Source organism: Dipodomys ordii, unplaced genomic scaffold, assembly GCF_000151885.1.
Source record: "Dipodomys ordii isolate 6190 unplaced genomic scaffold, Dord_2.0 Scaffold16, whole genome shotgun sequence".
Taxonomy (NCBI): domain Eukaryota; kingdom Metazoa; phylum Chordata; class Mammalia; order Rodentia; family Heteromyidae; genus Dipodomys; species Dipodomys ordii.
This window is the reverse complement of record NW_012267232.1, coordinates 17816055-17825616: the sequence shown is the minus strand read 5'-3', so window position 1 is coordinate 17825616 and position 9562 is coordinate 17816055.

The window sequence follows — 9562 nt, the reverse complement described above, 5'->3', positions numbered from 1 at the left end:
GGCCATCTGGGAGACTGATTGCCTACAAAAGTATCAGGAACATGTCTTGTCCTTCTTCCCCCAGTGAAAAGCAGTACCTTTTTTTTTTGCTATCCCAGTTCACAAATCCAATCACTCTTCTTTGGGACTGGTATGGGGAGGTGGCAATGTTTTCAGAATAAGTTATTTAGTGCAGTCTCTAATGACAACTCTGTGTGACTCTGGTAAAGGCAACTCTGATTCCAGAGAACTTTTTCTGGGGAAAAAAACAGCTGAGAGATTTCTAAAAAATGGTCAGTGAGATTGGGCACTTGTGGTCATGTCTGTAATCTTAGCTACTCAGGGGGCTGAGATCTGGGACTGCAGTTTAAAGTCAGCCCTTTGAGACTTATCTGCAATTAACCAGCAAAAAGCCAGAATTAGTATTGTGCTTCAAGTGATAAAGTGATGTTCTTGAGTAGAAAAAGCCCAGTGTGCAAGTCCCTGAATTCAATCCCTAATCCTGAATTCAATCCCTAATACTGGTGCACACGTGCACTTGCACGCATGTGTGTGTGCACACTTGCGCGCGCACACACACATGATTGGATAGAATTAAGTCCAGGCTATATTGGGTACTGATGAGGAGAAGTAAGTGGTACTTTCAAATATTGCTGGTGGGAAGGAAGAATGGAAGAGCTCAGTAGTTTCTTACAAACATTTGCTTATGGCTCAGCATCCACTCTTAACCATTTCCCCAAGAGAAATTAAAGCTTATATCCACCCAAAGGCTTGTACACAAATGTTCACAGTAACTTGACTCTTCATAGCTAAAATCTGGAAATGATTCTGATGTCTAACAACAGGTAAATGGATAAACAAATAGTATTATATAGAGTTAGTGAAATTCTTTTCAGCAACACAGAAGGGATGAACTTCTGCTGCCAAGAGCATGAACAAATATATAAAACAAAATCAAAACCAAAACATGATCCTAACATCAAATAAGACAAGATGTACAAAAGGTATGTGATGTAGGATTCCACTTAGATGAAAATGAAGCAGAGCCAACATTCCAGAGATTGTCTGCAGTTTAGGACAGGATATAAAGAGCTGGAAGAATCTTCATGGGATGATGGAGATGTTTTATCTCTTAAATGTGGTAATGATTACATGGATAAATACATTTATCTAAGCTCATTAAGCTATATCTTTAACAATGAATATGTTTTATTATATGTAAGCTTCTAAAACATCAGGGAATATTTTCTCTGTGCTCTCACTAGGAAGCCCTTACCTCTCAGAAATCCTGTATCCAGATCTTTCATATTAACTTAGTGAATTGCTGGAGACCTAGTAGTTTAGTCAACACTTTTATTTTTCCTTCTCCCCCTTTCTACTCATTTTCTAGTACATTCTTAACTCTATGAATTTTGAATGTTGGGTCACATAAATTCCTGCCTTAGTTGTATAATTTATATTATTAGTCTTTATACAAGGAATCCAGAGAACTAATTTTCCAGGATCCATAGATCCAATTGATATAATTAGCATTTCCTTTGGAAATAGTAGTTAATTTGTCCTCATACTCTCTGAATAGGAGCACATTGTATCAGGTTATTTTGAAGGACTTCCAGTATTAATCTGTCTTTTTGTTTTGTTTTTCCTGTAATGAACACATAATAATCATAGTTTTATGGAATGAAATATGATTTTATGCATATATACTTTATTTTTTTATTTTATTTGTGAAGATACTGTACAGAGGGGTTACAATTACATGGGCAGGATAATGCGTACATTTCTTACCAAGCATTGCAGCCTCCTCCTTTTGTTTACCCTTCACATCCCTTCCCAGCCTCCCCCTCCCCCCAATCCCAATCTTTCTCCTTCCCCCTTCCCCCCCCCACACCAACGTTGTAAAGCTCGTTTTGGACATGACAACTTGTACTTCTCATTGTTGCAACAGGTCCACCTGTATCTTTAAACAACTGGTTTTTCCCCATCTCCTCCTCAAGTTATACTGACATCAAATATAGTGAAAGCAGGGGTTATACTGTGGGGGAGGGACATACAAAGCAACAAAGAGATAATCTTATAAGTGCATTAGAAACACATGCATGAAAGAAAAAAACATTAAGATACATATCTAAGGGTTCAATTTCCTGACATCACATTATCTGACCTTTTCCGCTTGACTCATAGATATACTAGATATTGCAAATAAGGGAAACCATGGGACCTATGTTTCTTTGGGCCTGGCTTACTTCACTTAATAGAATTTTCCCCAAGTTTTTCCATTTCCTAACAAATGGGGCAATGTCATTCTTTCTGATGGAGGCATAGAATTCCATTGTGTATATATACCACATTTTCTTGATCCATTCATCTACTGAGGGCCATCTGGGTTGCTTCCATATCTTAGCTATGGTAAATAATGCTGCAATAAACATAGTTGTGGTGGTAGCTTTAGTGTGGTCTTGTTTGTAAGCATTTGGGTAAATGCCCAAAAGTGGGATTGCTGGGTCATAGGGGAGCTCTATGTGAAGTCTTTTGAGGAACCTCCATACTGCTTTCCAAAGTGGTTGGACAAGTTTACATTCCCACCAACAATGAAGTAAGGTTCCTTTCTGTCCACATCCCCTCCAGCATCTGTTGTTATTAGAGTTCTTGATTTTTGCCGTTCTTTCTGGGGTGAGGTGATATCTCAATGTTGTTTTGATTTGCATTTCTTTTATGGCTAGGGATGTTGAACATTTCTTCATGTGTCTATTGGCCATCCTTCTTTCTTCTTCAGAGAAGTTTCTCTTTAAGTCTTTAGCCCACTTATTTATTGGGCAGTTGTTTCTTTGGGGATTTGTTGTTGGGGGGTTTAATTTTTTGAGTTCCAAGTATATTTTAGATATAAGACCCTTGTCCGTTGTATGGCTAGTAAAGATCTTCTCCCAATCCGTGGGCTTTCTATTGATCTTGCTAGCTATGTCATTTGCCCTGCAGAAGCTCTGCAACTTTATGCAATCCCATTTGTCCAACCTTTCTTTGATTTGTTGTGTTTCCGGGTCTCTATTAAAAAATTTCGGCCTGAGCCAAGGAGACCTAGGGTTTCTCCTATTCCATCCTGTAATGTTTTCAGAGTGTCTGGTTTGACTTCAAGGTCTTTGATCCATTTGGAGTTGATTCTGGTACAGGGTGATATATAAGGATCTAGCTTTAGTTTTCTACATGTAGTTAACCAATTTTGTCAGCACCATTTACTGAAGAGGCTGTCTTTCTTCCATTCTATTGTTTTAGCTCCCTTATCGAAGATTAGGTGGCTATAGGTCTGTAGGTTCATTTCTGGGTTTTCAATTCTATTCCATTGGTCCTGAGGTCTGTTCTTATGCCAATACCAAGCTGTTTTGATTACTATGGCTTTGTAGTAGATGTAATGATCATATCATAGTATATCCAGTATCTCAAACATTGATGATTTCTTGAATTTATTCTTGTTCTAGTTCCTGTGTTTCTTGGAACTATGCGGCTTATTATAATTCTCTCCATTTGTCATACCTTCTTTTCATTAACAGAAATACATGTGCATACTTTCCAGCCGACATATACTTCATAGGGGAAGAAAAAGAACCTCCAGAGATACCAACAGAATGCATGTGCTCCTGCAGAAAAGTGAAGGGAAGACTTTTCTCTATCAGCACCCTAACTGTGGGGTGCCTAAAATTGGGTCTACCACTTGAGTAAGTGGCTGTGTTCAATATTTTGACTTGAATTTCCTAAGTTGTCACAGTGATCCCATTGGCAATAGAGTGGTGGGTTGCCAAGAAGGCAATTAATTATCTTTCTGTCTCCCTGTGTATTAAATTTTGTTCTCTCTCCCTAAAGAGAGGTGATGCTATGGCTAACAACTAGTAGGCTCTCCACAGACTCTCCACACCAATTAGAAGGGTTCTGTGTTATGACATTCTTTGATAAGATGTTATGACACTCTTTGATAGAAAGCCGTTGTCCCATTGAAGCGGAAACTTCATCAGAAGCACTGGGAATTGAGGGTATGCTCTAGACACCCTGAATGGGAGGGGATTCTGCTCACTGGGTCGATCAAACCAAGTGCCTTCCACATAGATCTTCCCATATGATCCGGCTAGTTCTGCATATATCGTGTAGCTCTTACCTAGAATTCTAGGGAGGCCTAGAATTCAGTATTTCTTCACTTACTACTTATGACTCCTATGTGCTTTATTTTGAAACCCCGAGAGCTCTCTTTTGCAAAGTGTAAAAGACCTTTATCACATCCATGGATAAAAGGAATAATAGGCTACTTCTTTTGTTGTTGCTGCTGTTTAGTTTTTGAGATGGGCTCTTCACTATTTTGCTTGGGTCCGTCTCCAACTCCTGGGCTCCAGTCTTTTCTCACCTCAACCTCCAGAGGACGTGCACTCCAGGTGTTCGCTGATTGACCCAGCTGGTTAATTCTTGTTGTTGTTGTTATTATTATTATTTGGGTCTGGTCGTGGGGCCTGAACTCTGGGCCTGGGCGCTGTCCCTCAGCTCTTTAGCTTAAGGCTAGCGCTCTACCACCTGAGCCACAGCGTCACTTCCGGCTTTTTTCTTTTTGCTTATGTGGTGCTGAGGAATCGAACCCAGGGCCTCAGGCATGCAAGGCAACCGCTCTACCACTGAGCCACCTTCCCAGCCCTGTTGTTATTATTATTCTTGAGTATTTGTATAAAGAGGTTACAATTCCAAGTCAGGTTATGAGTACAGTGCTTCTTGGTCAATGTTACCCCTTCCTTCGTCCCCCCCCAACCCCGTTTCTCCCACTTGTCCCAACCCAGCTGGTTAATTCTTGATGGTAATCATGTTTTTAGTTGGGGAAGGGTGAGAATTACTGCTATAAGCATGTCATGGCACTTCTTAGAATCAGAAATTTTTAACATATCCATCTCTAATACTGATTTCCTTTTAGAATAGCTTGCCTGTGTTTTCACCAGATTTCTCTATGTGAATGTAAAGCCCAGCTGATAATTACTTAGTACTTGAGATGCTATTGTATTTTTGTTTTCTGACCCCAAAATTGCATGTTATTTAATTTTACTCTTATTTAAGAGGAGAACTCATTTAAATAGTAACATTCAAATTCAAACAAAGCAACATAAAACTGGAGATTAAAAACTTATTTTTTCTTCTTCTTGGATCTCTTCTCAAGATAGATATCTAAGGCCGAGCTTATAAAACATCTAAATAGCTATTTTATGGTAAAGTGTACAATTAATTCGGCTTTTTGTGTTTTTGAAAACGTTTCCAGATTTTGTTTGAAGATGAATTGCTCTGCTCTGTTCCCTTAGATTCCTGATCCTTATATTCTTGCTAGGAATAACTTTTATTTTCCTTTCATCAGTATCTGGAAGTCACTACCTTGCTGGTAGATTATTATTGTTTTTATTTGTGGCTTGCTTTTTAATTCTTATTTTTGGCTTGAAATTTGACCTATAAGAGTATACTAGAAATTGAGAAGGGAATATAGGAGAGCTCTCAGAAAAAGAACTAAACTGTGAATAAGGAATCCTAGATTCTAGCAACCTATTTATGAGCTAGCTATATAATCTTGGGAAGATTACTTAACTATGTATTAGTTTTCACTTTTAAATGTAAGTACTGATGTTGACTGTTAACAAATAATATTATGTGTAAGCACATAATATGAATATATGCTTGTTAATTCTACATCTTGAACATTTATGTTCTGTAGCTCAAAGTCTTAACAGACTATAAAATAACTTCAAAGTGTTAAATATGCTTGAATTTATCAAAATCAGAAAGTGGCAGAAGCTGAGGATTATTGGAAGGAAGATAATGTCAGTTAGTTCTGTAACATATATTTTTAAAAGTCCTTAGCCAATTCCAAGACACTGGAACTTACCAACATACAAGGGTAGAAGAAGAAAGACATGAGAAAAATCTAAAAATCTTTTCAATAAGTGGTACTGGGAAAATTGGATATCTACATATGAAGAAAAACATAGGGAAATTGCTTCAGAACATTGTGACAGGATATTTTTGGACAAGATTCCTCAAAGCACTGAGAATGAAAGCAAAAATAGAGAAATGGCTTCTATACAGCAATAGAAAAATAATCATCAGAGTAAAAAGGCAATCTAAAGCATTTGCAAACTAAACATCTCACAAGAATTAATATCCAGAACTCAAATAACACAACAGCAAAAGGCCAAAATGACCCAGTTTAAAAAAATAGCAATAGACTTAGTAGTTTTCTTTTAAAAGAAGATATATACATGTGGCTAATGAACATTGATGGTAAGTATGGCTCAACGTCACTAAACATCAGGGAAATACAAATCAAATCTACCTCACCCCAGTGATAATGGTTCATGTCAAAAATACTACTGATAACAAATCTCAGCAAAGATGTAGAGAAAAAGGAACTGTTGGATGAGAATGTAAATTAGTATAGCCATTTGGAAAATAGCATGGAGGTTCCTAAAAAATTAAAATTAGAACTATCACAAGATAGTCTTCCTAGTGGGTAGACATCTAACAAAAATGAAACCAGTTTCTCAAAGACACATCTTCAGTCTCATGTTTATCACAGCACTAATCACAGTAGCCAAGAAATGGAAACAATTTAAGTATCCATTAGCCAATGAATGGGTTAAGAAAAAGTTGTATGAATGAACAACGGAATACTAATTAGCTATAAAAAGGATGAAACCTGTCATTTACAACCACAGGGATAGAAAACCCTGTCATTTACAACCACGTGGATGGAAGTTAAGACCATTATGTTAAGTGAAATAAGCCAGGCACAGAAAGACAAGTACCCCATGACTTTACTCATACATAGAATGTAACAAAGTTTTCACATAAGTTAAGAGTGAAGTGGTGGTTACTGGCAAGAGGGCTGGACAAAGAATAGGGTGGAAGGAGGGCTGGAGAAATAGATACTAAGTTAAAATTAGGGGGAAAAGTGTGCCTTCTACCCCATGGTAGAGTGAATGGAAGTAATAATATTGTACTGTGTCTTCAAAAAAATCTAGAGAAAGGATTTTGAATTTTCCATCACAAAAAATAAATATTTAATGAAATAGATATATTCACTGTAATTTGAACCTTATGCAATGTATAATGTGTCAAAACATCAAGTTGTGCTATTAACATGCACATTTTAAAAAATCTAACAGTTACAGTTTTTAAAGCGAGAGAAGCCGAGAGTGTGACTCGCTAGTAGAGTGCTATGTAGCTTGCAGAAGCTCTAGGTTTGATTTCTGGCTCTGCAAAATTGATAGATAAATATATAGATAGACAAAGAGTAGACAGATAAATGATAAATAGTTGAAGATAGATGGTAGATGGATGGATAGATAGAAAACTGAACAAATGAATCCCAAGGTAGAAGCACATCTCTGCATGCATGGTGGGCTATGTTACAGTGGGAAACTGGAAATAGAACTTCCTCTGCAGGATTGATTCCCAGTGCCATGCACACACAGCTGCAGGCATCTCAGGACGGACCCTATTGCAGTGATTCTGCCAGCAGCAGAAGGTGCAGGCCGTATTATAAGGGTGGGCATGGACAGTATTGTCATGGTTGCAGTGGAATCTTTCTTCTTAGCTTTTGTGATTGGGTAAGAACTCTTTACCCAATTTCAGAGTACATTCTCAAAAGCAGCAGAAGATGGAACTAGAAATTTCTAGATTGAAACCTGCAACAGGCTTTGCTAAAAGCTTTTAGGGCTCTTGTAAAAGCAGTTGCTAACCTGAGAACCATACAGAGATTTTATGTCTGATACACTGAAAGGATTTTCTAGTTGGCATAACAGAGCTTCATGAAGGTGAAGGAAAATGGAGCTAATGCCACAAGAAAGACAACATTCTCTGAAGTATCTTTAGCTGGAGGGGGCAGCAATTGAGCTCCAGAAAAATATTATTTTCAGAAATGCAGAAGCCCTAGCAAGCTTTAATGAGTGAGTGTAAGTTAAACTTCAGAAAGAACTAGCTCCTTTGAAAGGAATCAGAAACCTAGAATAAGTGCCTTTTTCATTTATGAAAAAGTTCAAGACAGTTATGCCAGTGATATTTGATCAACCCTGCTCTCTCTTCTTTCCTACTTGGAGTTTTTAAGGATAATTATGTAGAATAGGTTTGAATACAATGTCCAGACCTTATGTTTTATATAGGGGACCTAAACTGACCTTCAAAGCTTTGCCCAGTGACTCACATTGTCAGCAAGATGCAGAACTTAAGCAATCTGTCAGAATTCCTTAACTCAGTCTGTAGGAGAACACGTACAGTAGAGACGTCATCTGCATGGGGTAGCTTTATCTGGCTCAGGGGACATTATAGTTGATCTTAGACTTCCTTTATCTTACTTACATGTTAGTAATAAATATAATTCATGAAAAAATCAAATTTAGATTATTATTCCTGCCTTACAGGAGCTCACAGGCTTAGCTCTACCACTCTTTGCTACTGAGCTCAGTTTCAGTAATGAGTCATGAATTTACATCTAATAGTTTAAAAGTATAGTTTGATAGAACTTTCTGCTTGAACTTAGTTCTAGAATCGATTCTTTCCATGTTGCCTGCTATCTTCCATTAAGATTGCCTTTAGTTTTTAAGAACAACTCAAGTCAATCTCAGGCTCTTGTGGCTCTGTATTTTGCCTCCTTATTAGCTAAATTCTTATAACAGAGTCCTACAAATAGAGTAACTCTGTCCTATAAGGTCATTAAGGATTGGAGCTGTTGAGCAGCTCTGCTCTATGGAACATGTAACTTTCTTGTTAGACATCCAGCAGCGCTGCTTTAATGATTGACAGTTATAGCCACAGAAAAGGGCAGCAAAATCCATGCTAAACAACTTGATTATCAGGAGATGATGCAGCAAATATACATGTCACTTTACATTGACCATTGGTCTCTCACTTGTTCAAGTTCTGATTGACAGCATAGCATGTGACTGATAATCTTTACAAGACACAAATTCAAAAATGAAACTGGTCCTTGGAATTAATTTCCTGTCTCTCTGCATCATAAATTGATTATCTATATCTATATCTGTCTATGTATCTATTTGTGTAATACAGTATTGTGTGTCTAGCATCTGTTTCTTATCTATCTATCATCTATCTGTTATCAGTCAACTTATCAATCATCTATCTCACCTGTGATCTATCTATCTATCTATCTATCTATCTATCTATCTATCTATCTATCTATCTATCTATCTATCTACCTACCTACCTATCTACCTACCTACCTATCTAATCTATGTATGTATGTATGTATGTATGTATGTATGTATGTTTGTATGTATGTATCTATCACCTATCTATCCAATCTATCAATCTACCTATCTCTCATCTATCTCTTTATCTATCATCTTTGGTTTTCCTGTGAGTATATGTTTATCTACAATTGTGGTGTAACTTTCAACTTCTTGATTGGGTTGGTTTGGTTTTGTCAAGCAATCAGTATATCTTTCACCTAGAAGGTTACTGCATGCAAATGAATAAGTAGGTGCTAACTAAGAGCAGAAATAATTATAAAGTACTTGTCCAAACTGAAGTGCTATACAAATGCTAAAAAATGACA